Source organism: Falco peregrinus, chromosome 2 (genome assembly GCF_023634155.1).
Source record: "Falco peregrinus isolate bFalPer1 chromosome 2, bFalPer1.pri, whole genome shotgun sequence".
Taxonomy (NCBI): Eukaryota; Metazoa; Chordata; class Aves; order Falconiformes; family Falconidae; genus Falco; species Falco peregrinus.
In genome coordinates, this window is record NC_073722.1 from 42,397,922 (window position 1) to 42,412,066 (window position 14,145).

The window sequence follows — 14,145 nt, forward strand, 5'->3', positions numbered from 1 at the left end:
CTAGTATGCTTCATCCAAGTTTCAGTGATTTGAGTAAATAATACATGGCTTTTCTTCAAGTTCTTTCTGAGTTGGTTGATTATGTATTATGTGTCTAGAAAATCATTACAAACATCACTCTGTTGTCTGTGCAGGTGAATGTACTTGTTGGTAACTGAAGTTGTGTTTCTAAACAAAGCAATTTTTCATTGAAAATACATATGAGCAACTGAAAATATATTACCTGATTGAAGAAATAGAAAAGTCTGCTAGATTATATAAAATGTATATTATATAAGATACATTGATTATATATTAAAAACAGGGACTGCTAGATGGATATACTGGGTAAAAAAACTGATTATTTTTTTTTTTTAAATCTTTTTTTACCTTCACTGAGGAACAGGGGTTGGATTCATCTAGGTGTAGATATAAGCTGGTCATTTTAGGCTCCTTTATACTCAGTATTATCTGTTGCTATGTGCGTCTGCATTGTTCAGTGCAGACAGTACTGTCAAGTGTTCTCATCTCAAAGCAGTGGTCTACATTTGTTTGGATGAATCATGTTTTGAATTTCATTGACTTTATGGACTGGTTCTCCACTCACTGTACAAGTGACCAGCTATGATTCAGATGCATGAATTGTGGATGTCTGAAAATGTCTGAGCTGATCCTTCCCTACCTGGCTGCACTTGCTCCTCTGGGCTTTATAATAATCAAGATTATTTTAGGAGGAACAAATGATAATGGACCAGCTCAGGACACAGCAAGTGTAACATTCAGGCATCTCCATATAAGGTAGAAAAGCAAAAACTGCTGTAGCTTTGGCAGCCTCTGTGTTAGCTTTGAGAACAGAAATCAGCAAAATGAGCTAGAAAAAATGTTGGGATGGTATAATATTACTTGTATTATTGTTGTCCCCAGGTTATTTTGTTTTAGCCCTAATAGGGACCCCAAGCCTTATTTGCACATATAAGTACCAATGACCACAATCAAGAATTTCTGCTTGTTCTGACCTTTCATTATTAATTATTGGAATTTATAGCTGAATTGTAGTTTATTGGTATTGTGGTTATGACCAGAAAATTTGTGCCTTGAACACACGCAATGCTTGTAGAATGTAATATAGTCATTAACTTTCACAGCCTCTTTCCTGGGAGCTGCAGAGAGACATTTTTGGGGAGAGGTCAGAAATCATTACCATGATCTTCAGCCTGTGGTACATGCTCCATTTGTCTCTGCACAGCTGTTTCCTATACAACATTCCTATACAACAGTCTTTACATCTGACTGAACCTAGAAGGTCAGGGTTTGACCATGTACAGCTTGAAGATAATGCAATAAAGTTTGCTTCTTTCTTCCCTTGAAGCTTAGTGATTCTATTTGTGTCATGTGCTTTTAGGTGGGAGAAGCAAAAGTGGATCTGAAAATTGTTTTTGTTAGTCTCCCTATTTTTTACTACCCAAGAAGAGATCAATGGAATGAGTACTGTAAATTTACCTTATTTGAAAAAGTCTATGAACTGGCATGAATTCAAAGAAAGAAAATAATCTGTTGAGTTTGGTATGGAAAAAGTATTTTTTTGCACCCTTGTGTTAAAGTCTCCTTTTGGTAAAGGAGAGATTTGGAATTCTTCCTATCACTAAGATTTCTTTATTAAGCAAAACAAAACATATATTCAGGCTTTTTATTCAGCCAAAATTTCTGACCTATTTTTCTGTAAAATTTTGTAATAACAGTTTTTCAACAGAGTAAGTGGCAATTATAAAACATTGTTATATAGATCAATAATAGGCACATATATACTTACTTTCCATATTTAATGCACTTTTTGATATAATCTGAATTATAACTAATTGCTAGAGTCTCTGGCCTAAGTGCATCTTGACAATATTAACTTGTTGATGCTAGGATTCAGTACTTAAGACTGAGTCCCTGTCCCTCAAAGTCAAAGTTATTATTTATGTTGTATTTTGTAAAATATAAGAAAACTTGTGAGGATTTTAAAAAAAATGAATTTTAAATGTTAGGAACTGTATGTCATGTACAAATTGTGCGACAGAAGTTCAGAAGATGGAATGGGCCCAAATTCAATGGAGCAAATGAAGCTAAAACCATTTATGCCAGACACGAATGTGTATCATTAATATTACAGCATAATTTCTATCTGTAGCTTTTCAGGCCATTTACAAAGTCATTGATTATTATTTCTTTATGATTGTTGATTTAAAAAGGTAGAATTTCCTGACTCAATTTGTCACTGTAGAAAAAAGTGGTTAAAAGAGTATGTAGGCCACCCTATGCCATTCTGTGCCCTGCCCATATATACCCTGCCCTCTCCCCCACAACAGGTCGCTGTCTACATATGCAGCCATGTAGCTATGGATGTAGAGATAAGGGCATCTATGAATACATACATACATTTATATATTCTTTCTATTCATCACCTTGAGATCCTGCACAGATTTTATCAGACACTCAAGAACGATGGGAGTGATTTACTTGTAGCCTTGTTCCACCCACAGATGCAGATATCAAAATTTCTGTGAGAAACACAGTGATGAACACCTTATCATTTTCATCTTTGTTCCTTTTTCTTTTTTAATTGACCTTTATTTATTTTTAAATGAAGTGCTTTCAAAAGCTAGGAAAACTTTATTTAAATGACAGCGGAAGGAAGATAAACATATTACCTTTCTCTTCTAGTTATTATTTACTTTTAACTATCAGCTTAGGGAAAAAAAGCCTCTGTTAAGCCTCTTTTCCCAGGGATTTCATATTGTTATATGAGTACTGGGTTTGATCCACAGTAGAGAAATATGAATACACTGTTTTGGAAAGAGAATCACCTTGCTAATTTTTTTATTTATTCATTTTTTTTGGGGGGGGGGGGGGGGAGGCGAGGGAAGCGGGGACAGTGGGTATTAATCTTTAATGAAAGTGATATTGGTAGGTTCTGAGAAATTGAAACTATGCAAAACTTACTTTAATAACTGGTTTCACCTTAAAGTTTTATTTATTCATTGTTGTAATTTACAACCTTTGGAATATACGGGGTAGGTTTTTTTATGGTGTTTTAGTGCTTTCTTGCCTGTTCTTGACTAACCTACTGCCTTTATAGCCAAGTGGTTAGTAGAGACCAGATTCTTATCTCTTGACAGCGGTATTAGGGAGTGACGTATTGGTTAATGTCTTTTTAAATTGGATACTTTTATTTTCCTTTAAAACCAAAATAAAAACTTGACTCTCACTTGCTGACTTTCTTATAAATCCAAGATGAAAACTATAAAACCACAGAATCTACAGGCCTTGCTGGGAACAAACACAAAGTTCATACATTTTAGTGGATGTTAATTGTGTGCAGGAGTAAACTAGACTTCCGAGGTTTAGATTTTTTGGTTGTTTTTTTTTTTTTTTTTGGGGGGGGGGGGGGCGCACTGTGAAGTTTTACTAATACCTTAAGCTCAGTTTCCTGAAGAGCAAGGCTCGGTGGCTTCCTGGGGACAGCCCCAGCCTTGGGCATCAGGCACCTCTGTGGGGACAGGGATGAACTGAGGGCAGGCTGGGATGGCAGCCCATCAGTGGGTTCAGCCCAGTGAGGGGAACAAGGTCATACACAGCCCAGGGACTGGTACACAGGGCCATGCTGATGGCTTCTGTTCAATCTTCCGTTGGTATGCAGCATTTGTAGAGAACTGTGAAATTATCCTGCTACAGATGACCGAAGGGAAAAAAAAGGAAGGAGAGAAGGGTGGAGAGGAAAAGAGAGGAGAAAGAAAAGGTTAAAAACAAAGAAAAAGGCAAAAAATGAGGGAAGAGAGAAAACAGCACAGTTTCTCTTTGAATATTGAGATCTTTAATACTGTTCAGTGCCCTGTCCTAGCCATGACCGAGGCCAGCTGAGAGTGTCCCATTACCTTTAATGAGGAGGAGAGCGAAGTCTGTTCAGCAATTGCTAGAGAAGCTGTACCAGCTGAAGGGAGGAAGCATGAGTTTTTAAATGACTAAAAAGAATTGTCTGTAGAAAGAAATAAACAAGCAATGAGGTTGAATATCATTTCCCAAGATTTCTGAGATACAGGGAGGAGAAAAAGCTGTGATATTCTTTAAAGGTCAGAGGGTTGAATTTAAATTGGGGAAACTCGAGTAGACTGCAGAGTTGTAATGAAAGTGAGTGAGTGGGAAATGAAGGGGAAAAAGCAGAACAAATGGGACCAGAACTGCGTGAGAAGGGCTTTTTTGGGGGTTCCAGGGTTTTTTTTGGATGGTTTTGTTTATTCCTTCATTTTGCATTTGGGATGTCTGGAAATCATCCTGGAAAAGCAAGGAATATAGTACTTGGGTTACTCACTCCTATGAAGGACATTGGAAATTTGGAATCTTCTGATTCAGACCAGAAATTTGAGCTTCAGCTTTTAACATGTTTTTAAAATATCCTAGTAACTTTGTAACTAGCTGATTTTAAGTAGGCCACTCTCTGACTTCTGTTTTGACTCAATTTTATTTTTTTTTTATTTTGTCTTTATCAGAATGAACTAAAGTTGAAAATCAGCACTACTGGCAATTCAGCAATAAGCCTGTGAGAGTTTTATCAGTGTGAGTAGGACAAACTTTAAAGATATTTATCACAAGGAAAAGGCAGCTCAATGATATTATCAAATCTAATACTGAAATGTGGTAAAGATGGATTTTCAAGCAGTGATATGAAAGGAAACAAAATGTAGAAGTAAGAAGATGAATTTAGGCATAGCTGTAATATATAAAAAAATATTGAATCTAAGGCAGAGCTAAAAATTGCAAAGTGGAGCCTATTTAAAAAAAAATGATGTTAAATTAATGTTTTATGGGAGTATCAGGTAGTTATAGTACAACTGATGGGTACCATCATCCTGAGAACATGAGATCGTTTATCCAGGGATTTTGATGAAATTATGGCTTTTCTTCTGCAAAGCACTGTAGGTTTTTCTTTAAAGTTTTGCTAAACTGAAATCCAAAGGTCAAGGTATCACCAACAAAAAACACTTGATACACTATTAAAAGAAAGGTATTTTACAAAAGGACCAGACAATATCCAAAATTATGTACCACTAGTGCCTGGTTTGATCCAAAGAATTTTTAACCAAAGAGACTATGTTCAATATGCAGAGGAATACAGTAATATATAATGTAAAATATATTATAAAACAATTAAATGAGACATGAAATTAATATATCACCATGGTGTCTAAAAGCTTAAATTCTATTTCTTTTTCTCTCCACTTTTAGGATTTAAAAATGGAGTATGGACTAAAGGCAAATATAATGTAATTGATTTAGATTTTCAAAGGCTTTTCATAAAGTCACACACAAAGGACTGTTTGGAAAATGGGTAACCATGGAGTGAATGTTAAGGCCTTTGATGGGTTAAGAGCTGGTTACAAGGCACAAATGACCATTTCTCAGCAGGCAGAAAGATAAATCCTGTGATGCTTCAGGGGTCAGCTCTGTGGTTGGTGCATAATGTATTAATTACCAGGTGAACAGAAAGAAGCAAAATTTGCCAAAAGAAAAATGCTGGTTTGGCTAGTGGGAGTAAGGGAGTTTCCTTATCAGAAAGGTAAGGAAAATAATTTTATTCCATTTCTCTAGGTAAATGGAACTATTTAAACTGTATTATCTTCACTGAATGGAAGGCTCTGAGCTAATTCATTCTCTCAGAAAAAATATGGCATCATTGTGGGCAGCTGGGCAAAGATACTTTTTCCATGCACAACAGCCCTCACATCTAACCTGTTAGCCTGTACTTAAGGAGGGTATTCCTAAATGTCCCAAATAGTTGCTTTATCTTTTATCTCCATAACCTAAAGATCTTCCAGAAATGGAAGAAGGTCAAGATAAGGATGACAAAGTTAAAGAAATGTGGGTATTTGGAGGCAAATTAACTCTTCTGGAATGTTTAAAAATACTAGGATTATCTATTTCGGATGTGCCAGACACTTTAAATAATGAATAGTAGATTAGAAGGGCCCATTTTAATAAACCATTATTGCTGAGTTGGTGTTAAAATCTTTTTCTTAAAAACATCTTGTGTTGTTAAAAGCCATTTTTTAAAGTAAGGAGTTTGGTTGTGGAGGTAGAAAAGAACTTATACCAAGTCTAGAAAATATTGGGAGAAAAATGCAGTGAATATTGACTAGCTCCAACAGAATGTTTTGTGAATTTCAATGTGAATTGTACAATAATCTTTTAAAATAAAAACATTGGCATTCCTTGCATCCCCTTGCCTACACACACCTACGTACAGATACACACAAACTTATAACTAAAGCAAGAAAGGGTGTTTTGCTTGTGTTATATAAGTCATTTTGTGTCCAACAGCATGCAACAGTTTCTTGAGGGCATTTTTTTAAGAGCTGCAGCTAGCTTTTATTTGAAATATTAACCTGAAGGGCGTTCCATTTAGTAGTAATAATATTTGGGGGTGCTCACTGTGTGTAGTCTTTATTTGCGCAAGGAGGCCAGAGAACAAGTGAGACTTCTGAAACTGGTGAGGTACATATATCCCTGCAGCCATAATTTCTTATCATTTGTACGCTTTGTGATGTAACCTTTCATTACATGGTTGCCTACTATGCTAGCCAGGAGGCACCTCACTGCAGACACCACTTACCTTGGTTCTTCCCTGACATATTATCTTTCTGCAAATGAGAATTCCATCAGGAAAAAAGTTTGGAGGTGTTTTTTTTGTTATGTGTGTCCATATCTCACAATACTTGATAACGTAACTCCAGACATCCCATTAATTTCTACAACGTACAGCTCACCTGCACTGCATGTGAGCAAGTCTGACATTTCCTGAAAGTGTTGCATTACCATGTCTATACCACATGGTTGCATATACCTGCAGATAAAGTAGGAGCCTCCTCTGAAGTGCCAGAGGACTTACTTAACACATACAGGCCAAAGGGTCAGGGCTTGGCCATAAATTCAAGGCACCTTGAGAACTGATTTTACAGTCCATGGCTAAATCAGTGGTGCAGTATTGGCAGTGAAGGCTGATTCTTCCTGAAAGTCGTGTGTTTACTGCAAAATCCTGTAAGGCATACGTATTCATTCTTTTACATCTATCCTTTAACCTTTTCTTTGGGGAAAAGTGAATCAGTAAATAGCAAGAAAAGATGGCCTTGTGCTTTGGACAGTGATGTTTCATCCTTTTCTATTCCATAGCACTTAAACCAGCATGCTACAAATTTTGCCCTAATTCTACTTTTCCTCTTTCTTGAGTGACCAGTGTAAGGCACATAGGGTTTGATATCCAGAACTGACGAGGATTCACATTTTTACTGATAACTATTTACTTGTAACAGAAGTCTGTGACTTCTTCTCTGAGCACATAATGTAAACACTCTGAAAACCCAATCCAGTGATGTAAAACGCAGACATAATTATATATGGATGTTTCTTCACCCATGACAACAAAAATATTATTACTATATGTATGTCTACGCGCAGTATGTCTATGCACATGTGCTACAAAGATACATAGATGGGAGCATACATCAGTCCAAGCAATAAAATATTTAAATAAAGTCTTCTTGGAAAACCAGTTGGTCTAATACTGTCATATTAGGCAATGAAGGGCAATGGGGCTGGGGCACCAGTCTGATGGGGTGGCTGGGGGCACTGGGGTGGTCAGCCTGGAGAGAAGGGGGCTAGGGGGGAACTGATGGCTCTCTGCGATGGCCTGGCAGGAGGCTGTAGCCGGGGGGGTTGGGGGTGGGTGGGTGGGGTGTTGGTCTCTTCTCCCAAGGAACAAGCAACAGGACGAGAGGAAACAGCCTCACGTTGTGCCAGGGGAGGTTCAGATTGGGTATGAGGAAAAATTTCTTCCCCAAAAGGGTTGTCAAGCACTGGAACAGGCTGCCCAGGCACAGGGTAGAGTCACCATCCCTGGGGGTATTTAGAAGACATGCAGCTGTGGTGCTTAGGGACATGGTTTAGTGGTGGTCTTGGCAGTGCTGGGTTAACATTGGAAGTGATGATCAGAAAGGTCTTTTGTAACATAAACAATTCTATGAGTCTGTGATTCTGTGATATATTGTATAGTATTTCCGTATATCTTAATAAAGCTTTTTCTTTTAAATTAGTAATATAATAATCATGACTGAAATGTTGTAAACTATGATACGATATGAGACTAGGCTTAAAAAAACTTTTAATGAAATATTTAGAATCTTCTGATAAGGAATGTACAGTTTTTCTAAAAGCAGACTTTGACAAACACTTCAGGCTAAATAAGATGTCATGTTTGATGTCTTATTCTTCCTTCAAACTGAAATGAGAAATATGCCGTCTTTGACAGGGTATGTCAGATACCACATAGTTATCATTCTTTGAATACCTGTTTAAAATACCTAAACATCCTAGTACACTGTGTTCTTTTGTCAATTAGTTAAATTAATGGGTTAATAAAAAACATTTAAAAATTTCAGAGTTCTGGATAAATTTTTTTCTAGTTTTTTTTAATCTATAGCTTTGTGATTTTCTTGTACTAAATCCTCTTAAATGTGGGATAATGGCAGAGATTTTTTCCTAAGAAAGCATCACTGTTTTTTTAATGTACTGGGTTATTCATGGATTTTTTTTCTTTATTATTCTTCCCTGATAACCCTTTACCTTACAGTACCACCGATCATTCTGGATAATCTTGTTGATTTATGTGACATAACCAACTATGATGTTTAGAAGCACAGATTCTCTGTGTGAGGTTTTCAGGGATCCTTCTTTGAACTTCTAGCAGTGTACTTCTCCAGAACTTTAGACTGCTGTATCATTCTTGAATAACCTTATCCGAACCAGACCAGATTTTTACAGCTACTTAAGGGCTATTTGGCCACATCTAAAATTACGTGTCTAGCCTCTGTGAACATGGCATAGGGAAAATCAAATTTCCAGACAATTACAAATGCTTAAATGAATGCAAAGCTACCAAGAGCTAGTCATAGGGTGAAGCTGAATACACCTGAGTGAGATCAGTGACTTCTCTGGAGCTCAAACACCTGTTTAGTTTGAGGACAGTCTGACTCCAGAGAACAATTTCTGGTCTTTTATAAGGGTGATTCCCTCAGATCCAAACCCCTGGATATTAGAGATTTGAGTAGGTGCTTGTCTTCTTAAAATGAAACTTTAAGAAGTAGCTCTGCTGATGCTGTTCAAAATGAGTCTTCTGGCTAGAAAAATGCCCCAAAGGTGAGACCTTTGGGAACCCTTCAGTTCCAGTGAGATTTGGATGGAAAGTAGCCTCTTCTTGCTCAGCCAGTACCCTCCTGGACATTGTTCTGATTTAGAGCCAAAACTGTTCTAGGATTTGGCACAGGAATGGGACTGATTTATGCCTAAACTGGGTTGTCTAAAGCAGACATCTGGTCTAAGCCAGTCATCTGTCCTCCCTCTCTAGTCAATGGGCAGAGGAATATCAGAATTTGATCCAGCTGAATTTGAACTCCTTTCTTAAAGTAGGTTTGATTAATTGACTCATGGAAAAATCTATTGCTCCCTATTTGGTATTAGAAAACATAGATTTTAAAATTTTAGATCTATGGAGTAGGATGAAATCAGGCTAAGTTTCCTAACTCCTACTGCTATCATCAGGAATTAGAAACCCAGGCACCTGAAGGGACCTTGACCATTATTGCTTTATTGCTTTTTTTGTGTCTTAATTATCTCTTTCTAGATTACTGTATATTCACATCTACTTATGACTGTGAGGAATTCAAGTTCCTAAATAATGAGGCCATGAAAATGCATTAAATTAGCTAGGTATTCATTTAATCTTGCATATTAACGAAACAATACTCTAATGCTATGAACAATAACATCCAAACGTTTTTAATTTTTATAATAATAATTTTATTATATAACCTAACCTTTCCCTATCAGTGATCTTACTGTTCCCATATCACTAAATAAAATTTGCAGCTATGTTTTGAAATGCAAATGTTGCAGTACAAACTGATTGCCATAGGAGAAAAAGTCAACAGAAAATATATTTTTAGAAATGGAGTATTACTTGATAATTTTAATATGTAAGTGATGGGGAGGTGAAAACCAAGTAAAGTTTTAGAGAAAATATTTTCTGTGTGGAGTAGGGTGGTTCACAAGAAAATATAGGTTATATCAAGGCATTAGTTCACCCATGGTGATGTGCTAGTTTTCTATTATGCTGATAGTAAAAAGAAAAAAATTTAAAAAATAATTAATAAAATGGAAGTAATTTTAATTTTGTTGTTACCCATTTTTTTCTCCAGCAGCCATTCAACCTAGATTTTGTCAACTGTGATTTTACTTTCAGTGCCATTGAAAACTCACTTAAAGAAAGGCTTTAAAATCTTTATTTGTTAGAATGACAAAGTCAGTAAATTAGAAGTGTTGCTATTAACTTGGGACCTGATTCCGTAAACATTTATGCAGGTGCCTAATTAATTCATGTAGTTAGACTGAGAGATCTTAATGGATCATATTTTTCAGTCCAAGTGTCTGCATAACTTTTAAAGACTGCAGCTTAAACTAAGAAACCAGTATTTAATTTTTCTCCCAAAGTATTGATTTGCTTCTGAATCTGAAATTCATAGCCAGTCTGTCTGTACATAGTAGTTGAATCATCCTCTATCTGATGCATTTACAAATTTCAAGTCCAGGTACAGATTTTATGACTTCGCCTGAATTTTGTTTGTAGCTCTTTCACTGTTGGTATATGAATATCCTTCTTAAATGACAGATAAGAAAGACTGGTAGTTTTGTGGGTGTAACTGAGTTAGATATTTGTCCATACATGACTGTCACGGAGCTCCTCATGTGTGGACCAATAACATTAACTGAAGAAGAATACAATTCTTAACACAATTTCCAAAAACTTTACTACATTAAATGGCAACATATGCTTGGAGAAGCTGTAAGTAATAGCATCTTATTAGTTTAAGATAGTTTTCCTTGCTTGTTTAATCAAAAATGAGCACTGATGTAAAAATGCAATTGGCAAGCAAGCAATTTATAATATAGCTTAATAGCTATTTCCATTTCAGAACAGCAAATAATGTTCATGTGTAATAATGTAAATCTAGGACTAAATTATAGACAGGTCTGTAAGGTTAAAATAGTTGAAAGAAGCTTTCACATCCAAAGGGCAGTCACTGTGCTAATACATGTGATAAAGAATGAGTATCTCATGTTTAACAGAACAAATAAAATATAACTTTCTATCTCCTCCGCATGGCCTGATGCTTATGAATCTACTCCTGCTGCTTCTTGATTAAATGAATGGAGTCATGACTGTTGGCATCTTTCCAGTGGCATAGTAAGAAAAATGATCTGTGGGGCTTCAGTCCAGAACATTATTGGTGTAAGGCTTCATTGGCTGAGTTGAAGGACTTTAAAATTTGGGTAGAAAGGGGAAAAAATCCCATACAGAGAGAATATGGAAAAATATGGAAGGTCCTGTCATACTTTGACAATTGAGCTCCACTTTGGCTTCTCCCTATTTGTTTCTCTTGTACATCCATTTCAAGCAAAGTAAGTACAATAGCATGGTATTACTAAAGTATTATATGCATTTAAAACATCTCTCTAAAATTAAATATTTATTTCCGGTGAGGAATGTTTCTCATTGTAGCACGTTTTGCTGGATCTGGTGCTGAACAAAGATCATATAGTTGCCTTTTAAATACTTTAACAACAATTTCATAGACTCAGAATTGTTTATGTTACAAAAGGCCTTTCTGATCATCACTTTCAGTGTTAACCCAGCACTGCCAAGACCACCACTAAACCATGTCCCTAAGCACCACAGCTGCATGTCTTCTAAATACCCCCAGGGATGGTGACTCTACCCTGTGCCTGGGCAGCCTGTTCCGGTGCTTGACAACCCTTTTGGGGAAGAAATTTTTCCTCATACCCAATCTGAACCTCCCCTGGCACAACGTGAGGCTGTTTCCTCTCGTCCTGTTGCTTGTTCCTTGGGAGAAGAGACCAACACTCCCCACCACCACCACCACCCCCCGGCTACAGCCTCCTGCCAGGCCATCGCAGAGAGCCATCAGTTCCCCCCCAGCCCCCTTCTCTACAGTCTAAACCGCTACAACTCCCCCAGCCACTCCCCATTAGGCTGGTGCTCCAGCCTCTTCCCCGCCTTCATTTTTCTTCTCATTTCTCTTCTTTGGAAATGCTCCAGCACCTCAGTGTCTTTATTGTAGCGAGGGCCCACAAACTGAAGACAGTATTCCATCTGTGGCCTCACCAGTGCTGACTACAGAATTATTATAACTGCCCCATCCCTGCCGGCCACACCGTTTCGGACACCAGCCGGGACGCTGCTGGCCTCCTGGGCCACCTGGGCACGCTGGGGGCTCATGCCCAGCCGCTGCCGCCCAGCCCCCCCAGGCCCTGTCCCGCCGGGCAGTTCCCAGCCCCCTGCCCCCAGCCCGCAGCTGCCGGGGGCTGGTGTGACCCAGGGGCAGGGCCCGGCACTCGGCCCTGGGGACCCCCACACCACTGGCCCCGGCCCCTCGGCCCGGCCTGCCCAGAATCCCCTGCAGAGCCTCCTGCCCTCAAGCTTTGGCCCTTCTAATGTTCTCCCTGCATAACCTCAGGACACCCTTGCAGTCCCCCTGAGTGTCCTGCCCCTCCTTCCAAAGGCCATAAACTCTCCTTTTTTCCAGAGTCCCAGCCAAGCTCTCTGCTCAGCCTGGCTGGCCTCCCCCACCGGCTCCACCGCCATACACACCTGCTCAGATCGCCCGGCCTGCCCGGAGCACTCAGCCCCTGGGCTGCTGCCCCAGGGGCTCTGTCAGCCCGGCTCCTCCACAGGCCCAGCTCTGCCCCCCGCTAGCCCCAGGCAGGTCTGCTGGCTCCCGCCTCGCCTCGCTTCTCTGGGAATGGGAAACTCTTACTGCTCCATGATAGCTGTGCCCCAGGTGGCCTCCAGCCACCACACCGCCCTTCTCGGCTCAGGAGCAGCCGGTCCCACGGGCACCTTCCCTCGCCGGCTCCCTCACCGGCTGGGCCAGGGAGGTCTCTTCCACACGCTCCGGGAACCTCCTGGGCTGGTCCCTCCCTGCCGGGCTGTACTTCCAGCGGGCAGCTGCTAAGCTGAAGGCTCCCACCAGAACAAGGGCTGCCATTGTGAGACTTCTCCCAGCTGCTTATAGAATATGTCACCTGCCTCTTCGTCCCGGCTGGGTGGTCTGTAACAGACTCCCACCAGGTATCTGCCTTGTTGGCTTTTCCCTGATTCCTACCCTCAGCCCTATCATCACCATCGTTCAGCCCTAGACAACCAAAACACTCCCTAATCTACAGGGCTACTCAACACATCTCCTTCCTTGCCCGTCCCTTCTGAGGTGTTCATAGCCACCCCTTGCAGCACTCCTGTCATGTGAGTCATCCCACCGTGTTTCCATGATGGCGGCTAAGCCTTAGTTTTCCTGCTGCATTTCCATGATACCAGGGGGAGTTCTGATTTAGCAAGTAAATAATCTTTAAAACGTTTCACTTCTGTATCTCCCTTGCGGATCTCTGGGCCTAAGACTACAAACTCAGGTGGGTTTGCTTGTGACCAGACTAGTGTAACAAATACAGCATGCATTGCTGCCTGCTTTTCTATGTGCTTTCATATTCATAGATCAGGTAAAAATAATTGGAAAACGATTCTTGTAGTCCAAACTACATGCTTAGATGTTAAATGTAAACGTGTTCACCAATTTATATATATTCATATACAGATATCTATTATTTATATTTTTATAGATATTGGAGATAAATGAGTTGTAATAATCAACTAAAATAAGCATGTTTATCTTCTTTTTTTGGGGAAAAAAATCTGAGCAGTAACCTCTATCAGGTTATGAGTAATTTCCTTGAGGAGCTGGTGGAAGTTCTTTGATCTGAGTATTTGAAACATGATTCAGAAATAGCTTCTAGATAAAGATTATAGAAGCATTTATGTTATTTGGACTACATTGTGTTGTTGAAACATAGAAATACATAGAAATGTCTGGATACAACCACAAAATACGGTGGTGATGGTGTTTAAACTTTTTTTTTTATATCTTGTACACATGCTACAAAAATCTTGGTCAGGTACTTAATAAATACTCCAACTAGGGCCTCACTGTGCAGCTTCACTGTATAGTC

General features: G+C 39.0%; 1 protein-coding gene and 1 long non-coding RNA gene across 3 annotated transcripts in view; one reads left to right on the forward strand and one right to left on the reverse strand.

Annotated features, from left to right (window-relative positions):
- Window positions 1-14,145, forward strand: part of CTNNA2 (catenin alpha 2) — a 513,312-nt gene that overhangs the window by 449,307 nt on the left and 49,860 nt on the right. The gene's annotated exons all lie outside the window — the stretch shown is intronic.
- Window positions 1-14,145, reverse strand: part of LOC114010967 (uncharacterized) — a 34,305-nt gene that overhangs the window by 10,244 nt on the left and 9,916 nt on the right. The window lies entirely within an intron of this gene.